This window comes from Brassica napus, chromosome C3 (assembly GCF_020379485.1).
Source record: "Brassica napus cultivar Da-Ae chromosome C3, Da-Ae, whole genome shotgun sequence".
NCBI lineage: Eukaryota > Viridiplantae > Streptophyta > Magnoliopsida > Brassicales > Brassicaceae > Brassica > Brassica napus.
The window spans coordinates 52,857,248-52,862,363 of record NC_063446.1 but is presented as its reverse complement, the minus strand read 5'-3'; the positions used below and the strand labels follow the sequence as shown (position 1 = coordinate 52,862,363).

At 33.4% G+C, this 5,116-nt stretch overlaps 1 long non-coding RNA gene across 2 annotated transcripts; it reads right to left on the bottom strand.

Moving 5' to 3' along the window:
- Positions 1–1,071: 1,071 nt before the first annotated feature.
- LOC106372694 lies at positions 1,072–5,116 on the bottom strand. Of its 2 annotated transcripts, XR_001274777.3 has the most exons (3): positions 2,118–2,364; positions 1,748–1,843; positions 1,072–1,673 (listed from the first exon to the last, which is right to left on the bottom strand). It is a non-coding gene; the product is annotated as an uncharacterized LOC106372694 (long non-coding RNA). The 2 variants fall into 2 exon arrangements; XR_002657160.2 differs by having other exon boundaries at positions 1,072–1,843; positions 2,118–5,116.

The following is a 5,116-nucleotide window of genomic DNA, read 5'->3' as shown; positions in this document are numbered from 1 at the left end:
TTCCAGCAGAAACAAGTCTGAGCAACAAAAGCTGTAGCTCCGGCTGCTCCTAGAAAGTTAGGAGCGTGTTCACCTGATAATCCACCACTGTAGAAGTACAACAGCTATTGTTGTCTACATGTTCTTCCTTATACCATGTTAGAGCTTTTTCCATTTTTCAATCCCACTTTTAGACACGACAATCTCTAGCTTGGCCACCTTTATTCTCTTTGCCACCACGAGCTTGGCCTCTGCCTTAACCACCTCTCACAAAAACTTCATTTTGGTTTTGGTTGCCACTAACTATGATATAATTAGATGATGAAAATCGCCACTACGTTGATACGAAAGCGAGCTGCATCACTTCCTAGATTGTGCAAATATATCTACATTCACTTCCTGTGCAGATTTTAAAACCATTTAAGTCATAAGTTTTTTATAAAACTTCGAGACGTTCTCAAATCATCTGCCTAAAAGGCATGTTTATAGGCTGTTTGATATTTTCATTTGAGTCAAATCATATAAAAATATTTTGTTTTATACATTTAGAAATAGCCTTCTATTCATATCATTTAATCATATTTTTGTTTGTTTTATATGCATGTGATTTCTAAGATTCACCAATTTCCTCTTGTGAAACCGAAAAGTTATGTATAAAGTAATTAATAGTTTATATTCAGTATTTTTGCAATATTATAACTAAAGTCGAACAAATAATTTGATAATAGATCCGAATATTTAAAATCATCTTCTTTTGCATAAAAGTATTTTTGGAAATTTGAATTTTTAAAAAGTTTTCCAAAAATTTATGCTGCATGTTTTTATCTTTCAATCACACAATTAATGATTAATCTGCATGATTTTTTCCATTCAACCAATGTTTCACAATATAAAGAAGGTTTTTTCATTAATTACACACTATCTGAAAAATCATGTATTTCCTAAAATACAAAATAGTTATAATGTTCATGTATAACGATGTTCATATATTAGTGCATCTCTTGTTAATGTTTGAGTTTCATATTTGAGATATTGTGGAATCATAAGTACAGTTTGACTCAGACAATAAAGTTATTTAATTAATTCTACTGATGTTAGAAAAAAAATCATATAAGCTTTACACTACTTTAACCAATATCCATGATCCTAAAACATTCTTTTGATAATAATAACCTTTCGCTGGATCATGTTTTCTTTGACTGATATAACAACTGTGAACCTGTTTGAGTTCTTCTGGGTGGTTGATACCATTCTCCATGATCATCTCAATCACTGCATCTCTAAAATCCTTTTGAGGATCGGTCAATCATTTCAATATTGCAAGGCCGTCCGTTCTCATTCCTCCATCTGCTGCTTCCATCAAAAGTTCGAGCTCTCAATCTACAATAGCTCTAGCTCTGCATTTTTCAGATGCTCTTGGTGAAAACTCTAACCTTGATGTTTTCTTTTGTTCTAACCTGTTTAGAGCCTACATAGATTTCCTCTACTGACCATGAACCACATATCTCCTCTACTGTAGCTTCATGTACATGTGCTCCTCTGCCTAATTATATGATCTCTTTGGCTTTTGTTGGAGAATCTGTTGGTCACGTCTCTCACATCTCTACTTATCTTTATTCACAAAAATCCTTGGCTTCTATTTTGGATTTGGATCTCCATGTGGATCCAATCGCTCTCAGATCCATTTTTTCAGCCTGAGAATCAAAATCAGAAGAAAACATTAAACCAATGTAAAATAAATTCAAGAAAGTATAAACATAAAAATCACATTCAGTTTAGTTAACATCTTCACTGGCATGTATCTTGACTCTCTGTCGTGTTGCCACTCAGTTCCCTTGTCAAATCCCCAATCCAAAGTTCTTTCCTGATAATCAAAATCAACAGAAAACATTAAACCAAACTAAAATGGACATGGGCTACTCACTCTCATCAAATCTCCTTACGGATTCACTATCCCAATCCAGACTCTGTCTCAAATCCAGAGATCTAGATTAGAGACTAACAATTATAAGTACCTAATATCAAATGAAGCACAATGAAGGACACATGTAAAAATTACTGTTTACCAGATGAGTAAAATCGGAGAACATGGAAAAACGCATGTGATCACAATAAACTGATAATTTCATGGGATATACCTTTTTATAGTGGAAGATCCAGAGGGAGGAAGTGGTAGGAGTGGGGAGCTATTGTTAATTAGAGTGCTTTAAAGATGACACTTCAATTCAGACTGATTCCGTAACGTTTGTAGGTTTTGGTCGCCGGTGAGAAGAAGAGACGAAGAAGCTTGACGGCGAGAAGATGTGATGGAAGCGTCGGAGCCTGCAAGGGAGACTTTCTATCGAGAAATGGACCAATATTACTAAAGATACGGGCCCAATCAATTGTATTCTCAATTAAATGAAACGGTGCCTTTTGGATAAATGGACACGTGTCGTATTGTGGACATCCAAATTGATGATGTGGTAGCTTCACATGTGAGAAAAACTCTTCTTTTTATAATAAGATATTTTTCATGATTATTAAAATTTTGGTTAGTTCACAAATTCACTCATTATTTATTCTGGTGAGGACATTACAAAGAGACTTATTTACAAATATAATATTTTATCATAAAAATAAAATAAATAAATATATATATATATATATATATATGATTTATATAGAAATTTATTTACAAATTTATTATACCGAATTAAACTGACCACTGAAACAAAATTGACTTGCCGAAATGCATTATTTGGTAAAGATGGCGGTTAATAGAAACAAAGACCAACAATGGCTAGTCTTTTTTTTATTAATGGAAGTTTTGGGTTTAAGTTCATAACTTAGAGCCAGTTTTCCAAAAATAAAAACTTAATAAATAACATTTTTTGGATTCTTGCTTCTCGCCCGAGGTCAGCAATACGAAAAACGCAACCCCAATTTTTAAACATTTCTCTAAAGCTGGAACATCTCATCAATCCAGTCAATCTCTCATGGAATGTGGATTTGCTTAATGCATATGTACATTGAGACGATGTGAAGATCATGAAAGGCTTGGCCATAAGTCGGAATCATCGGCCAGATTCCTACGGTTGGATGTTCACAGAGTCGGGCAAATACACTGTTAAGTCAGGGTATAAAACTGACTCATCATATCCAGATAAGGGACAAAGGATGGTTTCTTATGGTCCGGATACTAAACCTTTGTTGGCCTTCACGTGGAAATTGAACTGTGAAGCCTTTTTCTGGCAAACTATTTTGGGCACTCTACCGGACGCAAAAAAGGCACATGGTATCGACTGTGATACTCCATGTAGTATTTTTGGTGCGAGGAAGAATCAATTAATCATGTTCTCTTTGAGTGTCTTCCAGCTTTGCAAACCTTAGCTTTGTCAAAAATCCCATCACACCCTGGAATTTTCCCATCCTCTTTGATCTTTACTAGGAGACTTCCGAAGGATTAATACTTCAGTACCTTTCCTTGGACTTGTGGTATATTTGGAAGAATAGAAACGATAAGATTTATAACAATAAGGATGGAAATCCGCAAGAGATACTTAGGATAGCGGAAGTGAAGGGAGCATTGTGGGCAGAGACTGAACTTACAATTTCAGGAAGGCACAAAGAGGTTCTACCGGCTTTTGACTGGCAATCCTTAGGACATTCCATAATATGCTTTATCGATGGTGCATGGAGGGAACAAGATGTGTTCACAGGACAAGGATGATTATGTCGAACCGTAGGTTCAGATGAGTAAATGATGAGGGCGATGAATCTCTGAAGGAGCATAACAGCTTTACATGCAGAATGTGAAGCTATGATCTAGGCTATAGAGTGAATGAAGATCCTTAACTTTTCCAACGTAGTTTTTGTAACAGATTGTTACCAATTGGTGAAGATGGTGTCGCCACTCGAAGAATGACCAGCATTTGCTACATACTTGGAAGAATTTTGACGCAGTAAGACTTTCTCTGCTACCTTCAAGATCAAACATATACCAAGAGCACACAATTCATTGGCAAATAAGCTTGCACGAAGTGGTAGAAGTTCCCCTTCTGCTATGTTCTATGTCGATTCTACACCTCCAGTTTAGCTATCTGAACAGGCAGGAAAAACTTCGTAATTTAGTTATCGTTGTAAAAAAAATAAAGAATAACCCTCCCTCTAAAATTAAAAGTGATTTGAACTAAAACCTAAAATTAACCCACATATATTACCACTAGCTCATTTATATTACCACTAGAATACCAACACTTTAGTAACAGCTCAATATTAGTAATGACTATATAATTTTATATAATATATATATTGATATAGTTTATCAACTGAAATCAAGAATAAACATTTTCATATAGTTGGCAAAATTAAATTATCACTAGAAAATTCATCAAATTGCTACTTCTTTTCATTTTTCTAATTAAGATAATAATTTGTTTTGATTATAATTACTCTCCATGTTAAGCACGTACATCAATGTCTCATGTTAAACTAGGAATATAGGGTTACGTATACATATGTTTGGTTTTCTTTGAATGTATTCGTATTTGGATATTACCCGTGCAAATTCGGATATCCAATTTTTCCTAAGTTAATACCCATTTGAGTATTTTGCTATTTTGGTTCGGATTTCGGTTCGGATTTTTAAAATCAGATTCAAATACGGATTCAGATATCGAATAAAATACCAAGCCTTAATCACTCTAGGTAATGAAAAAAAATTAGAAATTTATGTGCACAATGTTTGCCCTTTTTACCCTTTTGGGGAGTAATCTATACTATTATTTGAAAAGTGATTTTGCTGATTTGCCATATTTTCCAAAGTTTAGATAATTTTGATTATTTGTCATCTCCTCCATATTTGTCATGTCCTCCATAAATTTAGGTAATTTTATTAATTGTCATTACTTTATTAATTTAAATTTGATTTTGCTTATCTGTCATGTTTTTCAGAATTTATGTAATTTTGCTTATTTATCATGACTTCGTTTATTTTCGGTAATTTTGCTTATTTGTCATTAATTCATTAATTTAAATTTTAAAATAATATTTTTATTCCATATGTAACATAATCTATCTTATATTATATTCAAATAGTAGTATAAATATACTATGTAAGTGATGCTTATCCTATATTATAATAATAGTAGTACCG